Source organism: Anguilla rostrata, chromosome 13 (genome assembly GCF_018555375.3).
Source record: "Anguilla rostrata isolate EN2019 chromosome 13, ASM1855537v3, whole genome shotgun sequence".
Taxonomy (NCBI): domain Eukaryota; kingdom Metazoa; phylum Chordata; class Actinopteri; order Anguilliformes; family Anguillidae; genus Anguilla; species Anguilla rostrata.
The window spans coordinates 9894036-9906574 of NC_057945.1; the positions used below are offsets into that span (position 1 = coordinate 9894036).

The 12539-nt window shown below is 48.8% G+C and overlaps 1 protein-coding gene across 1 annotated transcript in view; it reads left to right on the forward strand.

The window, feature by feature from the left end:
* Positions 1-312: 312 nt before the first annotated feature.
* eya2 (EYA transcriptional coactivator and phosphatase 2) overlaps positions 313-12539 on the forward strand; it is a 33014-nt gene continuing 20787 nt past the window's right edge. The window contains exon 1 of the mRNA XM_064305559.1: positions 313-751. The gene's annotated coding sequence lies outside the window, so the exon portion shown is untranslated. The remainder of the gene's footprint in view (positions 752-12539) is intronic.

The window sequence follows — 12539 nt, forward strand, 5'->3', positions numbered from 1 at the left end:
TCTTTATTGCCTTTCAGAACGTAGCCCGTGGCGAGGCTTCTCGCCTTTTCGTGAATGCTGTAGACTGAGAGATTTGATCAAAAACTGTGGGTAGAGAGTATGGGGAATTAACCGGCCGGCGAGCTCACGCATTGTACTGCTGTTTCCTTAATCTATTGAAAGGGAAAAACCAACAACATTTAGCGTAATTAAAGGCACTGCTGAAGCCCTGCATACCCCCCACCCTCTCCCCCTTCCACCTCCCCCTTGAAGAGCGAAGCACGCGCTTAGGGGCACATAAGAGGGAGGGCACGCGGAGATCGAAAAAGGAGGTGGATCCGGACTTGAGGAATTTATTTAGCATCACTTCCCTACTGGTCGCTTATCATAACATGTTCTTGAGTGTGTACTCAAGTAGTACCTCTTCTGCGAGACCCTTCTCTGTAGGCACCACAAATGCTTGTTAAGTTAGGCGTCAGATCGGGAGAACTTGATAATACAACAAATTGCCAAAGAACAGCGAATACGAAGTGAAACTTGGGATGCCCCGTAGCTCACACTATACGCAGCTGTAAACATTTTGAAACTGAAACAGTGACGGACATCAGGGCTGAATCTGGGTGAACTGTTTTGTAGCGCACGGCCCATATACTGAGTCCCTTAACTGTGGACCAGTACAGTATACCAATTTCAAACGGAATCAGTTTGCAAAATGGAAAGGCCCGTGGGTTGACGAAGAGTCGCGGATTTCTGTTTTCTTACTCAAGGACGGGTAAGTAATTTAAATGAAGTTTTTTTACAGTCATAATACAATGAGAATTCAGGATAATTTTTGGGACGTGGACGACTCTGTGCCTGTTCTTGTGTGTGTGTATGTGTATGTGTTTTTTTTTTTTGTTTTTTTTTTTCAAATCAAACGGAATCATACATCTAAAATCAGTGCGATGCTAAGTTCATGAAATGCCACCAGATAACATTTATGTAAACCTATCGTATTATTACTAGCCTGTGCGTCTAGATGTTCATAATGTATTAATTGTTTGAATACGCATGGGGTATTTATTAAATTGTTATTATATTTTTCTATAGGAATAGCTTACTAACATTTCATCACAGGCCTACTTTTAACGCATACTCGTCAGTATGCTCAAGCTTGCATTGCATCTCGAGAAGTTCCCTGAATCAGCGTAAAATATCAATTAATCTCTTCATCATCTAAATGAAATCACAGTTAAATATATGAATATTTTCTGAAAACGCTGTTATAATAAATTTGTATGTTCAGTAAATAATAGGTTACACTTGAAGCATTCAAATTTAAATCTTTGTTATGGAGTGTCATGTCATTGTTGGTGTTTATTACTTCTTTAAAGCCGCTGTACATCACATAATTTTACAAGCCCAAGGTTTCGGTTTGATTGCTTAATTTCTCCATTTATAAAACAGAGAAATCTTCTTAAAATCGATGTAAAAAGAAATGTTAACGTTTATATATGGGGGCTCCGTTGACAGTCATATGTGTAATATTGATCTACGTAGGCAAACTGAATGCCCTACAGTACATTAAGATATGTAGCAATGTTTGTGGGCAAGAGTATAGTTTCACAAAAATATCGTTCTTATATTATATAATTTACATAACAGAATATGTCTCCAACTTCATAAATCATATTATAGTGGTAAACGCTGTTGTCTGAAATGTATCGTTTTAGTTTAGCTGACAGGTGATATCTAAAATCTGAAACGAACCATGTAGCCTAATTGTGGAATTGTATTATTCGCTATTAATACTGTACATTACATACAATTCACTCAACACTATATAGTGACTAAAAATATTTTTTTGAAAAATGATTTACCCCTTTTGGGAGAAGTCATATAGTTTAATTTGATATAGAACAACGATTTTAAAACGTAAGTTAAATTTATTTCTGTTGAAATACATTTTTCACTTTGTAGTGGAATTAGTTGCCTGTAAACATTTCACTTGTTGTCATTTATGCTTTTCATATGTGTTTGCCCACTCATGTAAATCTGAAGTTTCTAGTATCTCTTTTCCTGTCTTATTTAATGCAGTACGTTTGCTCCTTGTTTTATATAACATTCCTGGTTTCTTTATCAAAAATTTTCAACTTTATCAAACGTATTTATGATATATTTTCAATATGTGCAGAGACAGAGAGAGTGAGAGAGAGCAAGAGGAACAACAGTGAGTGTTACACACACATACTCAACTCTTAACAGGGTTTATATCAGCCCTATAGGTATTGAATGTACTCTATGGGATTAAAATGTTCTCTATCAGTGTTCATTTAACACTGAATATTAAACTTTGCGGGTGTCCTGTGTGTGCCTGCATGATGGGGGCTTGTATCGGGGATCTCCAGCAGACGCAGGTGACAGGGGTAGAAGTCCTTTGTTCTTACCCGTGGCTGTGAGGTCCTCCTGTCTGTCTTTCTAAAGTGCTCTAGATTACACGCTGACCTCGCTGTGCCGTGTTGCTACTAGAGACAGAGTACCTAATTATGATACTTCAGGAAAACGTGTGACGCATTCTTTAAAGAAAGCTTTTCATGTTCCTCAAGGTCCTTCAGTGGCTTTCATCTAAAAACAAAAACAAAAATCCCATTTCCAGCACGGTTCATACATCAACTTCAGACCGCAAAGAACAAGCAGCACGTTGCTGCCTGTGAGTTTAATAAAAATGTTGATTCATATCTTCCTGAAATCGGCGTACAGAATATGTTGCAGCCATTTTATAACTTTTTTGTTTGTTTCCTGAAATGTAATATAGCTGGGTTAGATTGAGATGATTTATTTAATTGTGGATATGCAGTCATCTAAATGAGCTAACAACTCTAATCTGCTGTTACGCTGACTGATGTTGTTGCTGTTCTTTGGTATTATGAAGAATGAAACTCCACCATCTAGTCTTGATCTACAGGTACATATTTTGTTGTACATGTCCCTGCTTTATTTTGTACAAAATACATTTTGTACAAAATAAAATGTTCAGTGTTAAATCAACTCTTACGGAGTACGTATGGTCCCCATTAGACAAATTAACACTTACTGAACATTTACTGTATACCAGTTTGGCAGTCATACTGTTGTGGGCTGTTTAATATAAATCTTGAATTCAAATACAAAATAATTCCAAAAATCAGTCTCTCTCTACACTGAGAGAGAACCAGTAGAGTAAACGGAGAAAGGTCCATCAGGTGCTTAATCTACAACGCTAATCATTCGTTCATTAATGAATGTGACACAACAACAACAAAAATCTATGCAAACTCAAAGTTTGAGTTATGAACAGAAAGCAGGGCCTATCGATGTAATTCTCTCCGCTTTTGTCCTTTGTTCACGCGTGACCTGATGAAAGTAGCCGCTGCTGAAGCAAGGGGCGGCGAAGCGGGTGCGATTCGACTCCGAACTCCAGGCCCCATTCCTGCGCTGTTTTTCTTGTCCGAGCCTTTTCCTCCCCTTGCTTCCCGCTACGGATTTTAATAAGCAGGGAACGAGCGGCGCGGGGTCCGGGACAGGGGACCGGCATTCGAGGAGAATTCCCCTTCCTGTATCGAGGCACCCCCCCCCCCCCCTTCTATGAAAACACAAATTCGTTCCCGAGTCCTCTGTAGCTCGAGCTTTCTGGAATGATAAATATTTTTATAGGAAGCACCGTTCATCCTGACTCTATCTGAAGGAAATACATTATCCCACCGTGCACCTCAACCCCTCTGTTCCACTGCTAAGATCTCGCCCGATTCAGAGCGGTAGAAAGGGGGCTCTAAAGACGCGGTTATCCGTCCAAAAGCCTTCTGGTCATGTGATGTTTTGGCCATGTCTGTCATCCACACACTTACCACAGCCACTGTGTGCCTCTCAGTGTACCAACTGAATCAGTTCTAGTACAGGGTTATTTTTCACGAGTGTGCTCCATTTCGTTGTTAAAGAACTTCTTTGGAATCTTCATGAGGGAGGAAGAGGCCAAACTGTATTTGGTCTCACGCAGTTTTCACTTGTGATTGGCCACAATTCCGCCACACGGAATATTTAACTCGACAGCACGCGGCATTTTATGGGGATATAATATGCGGTTATGAGCTTGAGGGATTTTTAGTTACAGAGATGCTTTTCTCTCATCTTTCAAAAAATTGAGAAAATGTGTCGTCGAATTGTAGTCTTAACTTGATAATAGTTTCTATGCCAAAATATTATGACCTGTCAGTCCAATATTAAAGGCTCCTCTGTGCTTCGCTCTGGCTAGTTTTTACCAGTAGAAACTTTCATGTCCGGAATCGTCCACAGACCACCTAATACAATATTACACACGGGAGATTTTTTTGAAGGGGGTTTGGATATTTTCCAAAGATCACAGGAAAAGGGGAAAAAAAATTCTGATGAATTCAGAGAGAAGTAAAATTGGGATCTAATCATTGCAGACTTCTCTACTCTATGTATAGTCTTGTTTGTGTTTTGTATCGTTTACTTCCACATACTCACAGTACAATGCAAACCATCCTTATTTTGATGAGGACACCTGCTAGCATATTTGTTATCAGCCTTAGAAAGCTCACGGCTGCATCCAGTCAGTGTTTGAGTCTAAATGTTACTCAGAATTAAACACAGCAGATTTATATTTTTTTTTTCTTCTCAAGAACAGTCGGGCAATTCACTGACCACCATGACAAATAGCTAAAATTGTGTTTGTACTGAAAAATTCAACTTCTCATGTGTTTATTAGCCAGCCATAGCGAACCATGTTGAGTAAACACGGCAGTTAGTCACAGTTTCAGTGAAATGTCTAACCACCATCAAAGCTCGGTGGCTGCTAGGTAAATAGACTTAAATCCTGCTTGTGTGCCGGGTGTGGGTAGAGCAGGGCAGGTGGGGTGTGTGTGTGTGGGTGGGAGGGGGGGGTGACACTTTCCGTCAGTGTTAGAAGGAACTGGCGGAACTGCTGGGAAGTCACTCTTACGGCAGCAGCTGCGCAGTGGCACTGCAGCTGCGCAGTAGCACTGCAGTGGGAAAGCAGCGTTCCATAGTCACCTGTGGCCCTTAGCCCCTGTGTTCCTCGTAAAGAGATACTCACCTGAGAGGACGTTCACCGCATTCCCCTCCTCACTTGCTTGCGATCGTGTTGCTCTAGCCCGTTTTCCATTTTATTATCTGCCTTTCAGGCATGAACATCGTTGTTTTGTAGAAAATCAAAGTGCTCCCACTTTCTCTTGATAAAAATAAAGAAGCAAGATAAGGCCGAGAAGGAACTAAATGAGCAGTGCTGTGATTTACTTTTATCTTGAAATGGACGTGTCCTCTCTGCTCCAAAGGATAAACTGTGTCCTGTTTTGCCTGGCTCTTATTTATGAATGAAATACCTCCTAGCCTTCACACACTGTATTCCTTCTCAAAAAACGTAAGACGGGCATCAGTTTAGCTGTACATGAACGCATTCAGTGGAAGCAGTGTACAAGAACGTTCTGTGGTATCCCACAATTTTGCAGATCTGTACGATGGCCGCGATTCGCAAACAAGATTCAACAAGGAACACTGCAATAAATGCTGTAATGATAATAGGGATAAACCGTTCTCTGTTTCCAGCCGGTTGCCAGTTTGGTGGTTAATGAGATGTCAAAATGATTTTCAGAATTATTATTTTTTTTCGAGTTTTCGCCATTATCCTGTTACGTTGCTGACTCTTGGTCTGAACATTGCATCAGAGATACTTAAAAGAGGAGGTTGAGCGCATTGCAGCCTTGAGTCACGGCTGGGTGCTGTATTTACGGGTTGCGCTGTTTTAGGTTTGGCAGCCTTTCCCGAGGTCCCCAACGTGTTAAAGGCCCCCAGAAAACAGGCCGGGAATCCGAGGCCTGCCAGTTGCCTTCGCTGCGCGTACCGCAAAACTGCACTGGAAGTGCAGGCGGTTCAGGTTTGACTCGAGGCAAAATTTCTGACTCCAAAAATCAATGAGGAATGAAAGGGGGAAACAGTTTTGGCTTAAAAATGCTTTAAGTGTCTTTCAAGATTATATTTCTCAACTAAATATGAGCTTGTTGGCTTTTGTCTTGTAGCGCACGTACAAGTGGCTTCTTAGTGAAAATGGGCTCGTTGAAGCGCGTGAATGTACCTGTTACTCAAATGAGCCGGTTAGCCGTGTGCAGCCGCGGCGCGGGGCGAAGCGCTCAAAGCAGACGGGAGCAGTCCTGTCAAGACAGTGGCTGGTTGCCTTTTGGCAGCAGACTGACAGGAACCCAAATGTGACTTGTCTGCTGTCCCATTCAAAAAAAAAAAAAAAGACAGACAGACTTTGAAAATGCGATCATTGTTGTTTTTGTGTGTAAGGGTGTTCTGTGTCTGATTTACAGACGTACAGAAAAAAGCATTGCGGTAATCTCGCTAATAACCAGCGGAGCTAAGTCGTCGTTCAGTGAATGGGACCTTTGTCTGTGAGCTGACAGTGCGCAGTTTAAAAGAACGATCCCTGACACCCTCGCGCACGGTGGTTTGTTGTGGGATCACGGTACATGTGCAAAACAACTGTTGTTTTTGTGGAAGGGCTTCCCGCACACAAAGGCGTGAGCTGTGCAACACAGCCGGCGTGCTGGCTGCGATCGCACGGCAAACAGCGTGTCCTCCGCAGAACTGGAACTGCCTGGGGTTTATCACAGTCGTCTGACTTCTGCAGCACCAACCGGGAATTCACTGCTTAATTTTTCTTTTTATACTGGGTTACACTGGACTGTCTATCGCGTCGTATTTTATCGCAAACATCTGCTGAATAAGTTAAACATGCGAAAATCATTTTTTACTTTAATGTTGTAGAACTATTCCACAAATTCGTGATTTTTTTTTATCCGGCAGGAATATTGACTTACAAAGGGGTAAATCTTAGCGAAAGCTAGGCTAATCTACGGACGCTTACCAGTGAGCCGCAAGCGCAATAGCAGTGATGCTCGAGGGTATCTTGTTCTCTGCTTGATTCATAAAACAGAGGGTAATAAAGTGAGGCAGGTAGACTGTAAGTGGTTGAGGGTGAGGACAAAGGCCGATTGTGCGGGCCGTGTGGGTTAGCGTGCGGCTAACGCCGGTGAGGAGAAGGTGCTGTCCCGTCCAGGATACTGAGAAACGGCAGGGCCGGATTTTGGTGAGGTCAGAGGGCGGCCTTCTTCCCCGGCTTCACCGCGGGGGCACCCCAGAAGTGCTCCCCTGTTCTCCTCCCTCCCCCGGGAGCACGCTGGGGGGCCTGAGGCGATCCAGCACCCCCCACAAAACTCCCTCCACGGAGCCAGCCCACCCCTCAACCCCAATGTCTGTCAGCTCTTAACGGCAGACAACAGCTGGCTCCCTGGCTGCCACCCCTCTGCATCTCATATTTAAAGCCACACACACACACACACACACACACACACGCACACACACACACACATACACACACACATTCACACACATACATACACACACACGCACGCACCCACACATGCACGCACGCGTACACACACGCACTCACACATACATACCTACACACATACAAACACGCACACACTCACACTCACACACACACACACTTAAATACATAACACACACTCATACACGTACACTCACATACACTGACAGACACACACACTCAAACACTTGCGCACTTGCACATATACACACAAAAGAACAACCCTGTATACACACATACACACACTCACACATGTACACTCAGATATACTGACACACGCACGTACATATGTGTGTAAGCCCCTGCATACACTTAAAGAACACACACTCGATTCAGACTGACAGTTCTTCATGTCTCCTCTCTGTAGACCGACTCAGCTATCTGTAATCTGTAAACAGTGTTAAAGCAACCGGTTGATACTCCTTTCCTGTCACTCACGTAGTTATTTAATTACTGATTTTTCTTCTTTGCACTCTTGACCCTGTTGTGCTGCTCCATTATCTCTCTTAGCCTAATCTCATAAAGGAACGTTCTATAGTACCTGGCCTTCCCAAACTAGAGACACGTATTAGTGTCTTCAGTATGCAATCTCCCTGGCAAATGGCACACAATACTGTATTCTTCAGAAGTTCGAAAAGGTAATTTAAAAAGTCATAAATAGTGTGCGTAATACAGACATAGCAGTTGCCTGGATGTTAGTTAGCATGTTCTGTCACTTCGGCAAGTCCTTGCACGCAAAACGAGGGCAAGGCTGACAGACGCTTTTGATTAATGAGGAAGCGCACTGTATTCAAATCAACACCGGTGTACAGCAGTGACTGTTGGTGAGGACTGGCGCCCTGTGCGTTTGGGGGCGTTGAGGGGAATGCAGCAAACCCCCCCCCCCCCCCTTAGGGTGGGTTGTGGTGAGGGATGGGGGGCGGGGATCTTTGCTTCATGAACAATGAAGGTGGAGGTCCCTGCCTCACGTCTCCAGGGGCGACCAGATGTTCTACCTGGGACCAGACACCCCTCCCCCCCCCTCCCCCCCCCGGCCCACCTTCACTCTCTCACCCCCGCCTGCCCTGGCGCAGGGGAGGTCTGCCAGCTGTCCCCCTCCCTGACCCCCCGTCCCGGGGCAGTGGTTTTGAGGGTGGGCTGTGGGAGGGCGGGCTGCATTAGGGGCAGATAAGGGAGCCGGGATGGGGGGGTGGTGGGGGGGAAGGTAGAAAGAAGGCCCGCGATAAGGCCAGAGAGCGCCGTCCTTGTTCTGAGCCCGTGGAGTGGAAAAGAAAGCGGGGCGTGCGTCTCGGATAAAATTTCACTGAGTGGGGGAGGGGGGCCCACCGCTGTCGTTCGGATATTACCCGAAAATTTCTCCTCTTTTTTGTTTTGGAACTGCGACGTGGCGGTAACTGGGTAACGAAGTTGTCGTGCCCACCAAATTGGGCCAGATTCCTGCTGAGGCGCGGCAGCGTCGACGCGGTCACACCCAATCTGCCGCGCGCCGCGTTCAGCGCCGCGGTTTGCGCAGCGTTCAGCGTGTTGGGTGGCAACGTGTTGGGTTGTCCGCCCTCAGCCTCTGCTCCTGAGCGTCTCCTCGCCCCGACCCGCAGCTGACTCCCCCTTTAAAACGGGCGGAGACGGACAGGACCCGGCCCCGCCCACAGGGCCCTGCGGTTTGCGGGCGGGCGGGCGGGCACAGAGCGGCTCCTCGTTAACGAAAGCCCCCGTGCCACGAGGTGATCCGCGGGGATAGATCAATCCCCCCCGAGCCCATTAACGGGCCGTAATCACTCCCGGCATCTGCTGCCGTTCTCCCCGCCCCCCCCCCCCCCCTTTTTCAGAGATCGAGCATGGCGTATTTACGGCGGGCGGGGTCGAGAGGCCGCGGGACGAGCCGGGGCCCGGCGGCGCTCCGCGGTCAGGGGTGGCGGCTCCCTGAGGCCCGGCTCGGAGGCCGTGGGACCCAGGCCTACCGTACAATGGAGGTTCTGTGCCTTTCCGAAACCGCTTTAGTAAGAGATGTTCACTGCGGGAAGGGGCCGCTTTCGGGTCGGCCCTCCCTCTCTCTTGAGCCGCGCCAGTTCGGTCGCTTTTACGAGCTGTTCCGCGTCGGTAACGGCTGCGAAAGTTGGCTCCGCCCTGCGAACGGCGATGCTTTTTGAGGACGAAGAGCAGGAAAAATAGTGCGACCTCTTCGGACCGTCAGGCAGGTCCGGGCTTGGCGAAGGCGAAGGCGACGGGGGAAGCGGCACTGCGTCTCCCGGCTCGCGACGTCACGCTCTCAATTTCCCCGAACGGCGTACCGACGCATCGCGCTTCACGCGTCCAGGCCCGCCGTCGCTCGCGCGGACAGGAAACGGGGCTTTCCGCCGCTCCCCCCGTCTCGCGAGCGCGGGGTGGTTTACGCCTTTCCCTCTTGCTCGGAGCGCCAAGCGGCGAGCGCGTGCTCTTCGGCTCTGTCGCCACTCCGAGGGCTTCCGGAGGATTCCGATCGTATCTTTGCGCACCTCTCCGTTTCTCTGGCCGGCGGCCAGCTCCGTAGCCGTCAGGGGGCGCGGGGGGCGACGGTTTTAGGACGCTTGCAGATGGAGGAGAGAGAGGTGCGGAACAGAGGGTCTTTGTTGGGGGGGGGGGGGGGCGCAGAGAGAAAGAGGGGACATGTGCCGCGGTGTATTTGCCCCCCAGGCAGTGGGCCAGACACGAGCGCGCCCGCTAATCGTGGCAGGTGGGCCCCCCCCCTCCCCCCCCCGGCCCATATGCTGGGCCCCCTGAGACCCCCTTTCACCTCACTTCCATCCCAGCTGCCACTTCCTCCAAACGCCTCCCTCTGTCCCATAATGCACCGGCAGGGTGGGTGTGCTTATGGCGGTCGCCATGGCAGCGTCCTTCAACTCATTTATTTCCCGTTCCTTCCGCTGTCACATGATTCCAACTCACGTGGTCACATGGTCTAGGTTAACTGCTGTTGAATTTGTGCCTAACTTTTCACTATTACAAGTGCATATTAATTTGTGACCTTATTATTATTACAACTCATGCCAGCTTATACCAATATATTTTAGCTAGGTTTTGTGCTTTGCTACATTGAGAAACCTATTCTGATTGGTTCAGACAAATCAACGATCAGTAACTCTTTTTAACTCCACCCACGGGAGGGTCTCTGAAACCCAACTCCTCCGTCACGAGCGTTGAGCGTGTTGGGAACGCGATACCAGCGAAATGAAAAGGAAAACAGTTTCAGCGAACCGGGCTCAGGTGAAGGGCGATTTCGTGGCGGGGGGTTTGTTTTATCTGGAGCGGAGAGCTGAGGCCCACTGCCGCGCCTTCGCCCGTTCCCATGCTCCCCTGCTCCGCGGGCGCGGCGAGGCAGGAAGCTCCGAGCGCGGCGCTGGCGGAGCGGAGCGCAGGAAGCCGGGGCCTGACGGGGATGTTCCGTGCCCCCCCCCACCAGCTCTCTTTGTTCCACTGAGCCCTGTGTTCCGCAGGGTCTGTTGCTTTACCAGGGGAGGCCGGTGTAACACTGCCTGCCCCTAAAACAAGCACCTAGAGCGGCTCTGTGAGAAAATGGAAGGTGGGAGCGAGTGTTTGGTCGAACGTTGAACGCGCCTCGTGCTTTCCTTGTTGCCTAACAAAGCTAGATTCTGAGTGCGGTGTCCATGTCAAACCAAACACTTTCGCCGGGGATTTGTTTTGCGCTCGCTGAAGTTTCCCAGCATGCTCCAGGGGAATCCCGAGGGCGGCGCTAGGTGTCAGTGGCGGTTCATGTCGGTCGTGTTGTGGGCCGGGCTTTGCTGGGCGTGAGAGCGTCGGGTCCGTAGGAAACGCGGCGGCTGTGACGGGCCGCCGCGAGGCACGTTTCGCTCACCCGCGGGCGAACTCCCCCTCCCCGGGGTTTTCGGGCTCTCTGGCAGCGGCCTTCGCTTCCGCCCCTCTAAAAACATCTTTTTACAGAGATGTTTTTGACAGAAACGGGGCTTATTTTGGCACGTCGCCTCCCCCCCCCCCCCGCGCGCACTTCCGCACACCCCCCTCTCGGAGCTCCGCCCACGTCTCTTTTGGAAAAGAAGGGGGTGAGGTGGGGGGGGGGGGTGATTCACGGCCCTCCGGCCGTCACGATTGAGGGTGTTCGCGCTAGCGCTCGTTAGCGTGGGCACGCTAAGTGTGCTTCACAGCGTTATTTTTAGCGGCGCTCATCTCTCCAGAGAAAACAAACTGCAGAAGAGTGACTCACGGCCCTGCCCTTCTGAAGTGCTCGGCAACCTGAGTGGGCACATCGACCTGGCGGGCCCGAGGTGCCAAAACAAGCTCTACTTCCCCCAAAAACATCTCTGCTAAGTATAGAAAGAGCGGAGTTCTGTCGGCTGTTTTTGGCGAACGTGAGTCTGGCGTTCAGGAGCTCGCTCCTCCGTACCTGTGCGCGGCTCTGAGAGGGGAGATGTGATTGAGTCATCCATTAGAAGAGAAAAGAAGTAGCATCTGTCTGTTCTTTCCTTTCTTCCACTCTAAATTCAGCCCCCCCCCCTCCTCCCCCCGTTCCTCTCTCTTGTTCCTCTCAATTCTCCGGACCCTATTTCTCATGTTTTCCCTCCGTCACTGTCAGTCTCCCGTCAGTTCAGAGGCCACAGTTCAAGCAGCAGTGTTTGGCCTGGCCAGGCTGAGCTTCCCTCAGGGGGGGTGGGGGGCAGAGTGTCGCCCTCTGATCTAAAAACACTGCGCACCCCCGGGGGGTCGAGGGGGACTGGGGGGAGGGGGGGGGGGTAGGGGTGTGGCGGCCTGGAAAAAAACTCTAGCAGCGGCTCGTTGTCTGTTAGGAATTCTCCTCAAAATGGACGTGCTGGCTGCGTGCTTCACCCTGTCCAGTACAATCGTGCACACCTACAGTATACACGCTGGTCCTCACTGCTCTTCATTAGTGATTTTAATCATGTTTTTAAAAGGGGAGTTAGCCATCTGTGTAAAATAGATGGAGGCCTTCCTTGCAGTTTACCACTGAGACTGCAAAGACTTTAGCCTTTTCGAACCTCCTCTAGGCCACCCCTCAGCATCACTCTTCTTTGCTGCTTCATCTGTTTTTTAAGTGTAGCACATTCTAAGTCTATCAGAAGTAAGACAATAAATCTGAAACAGAGTG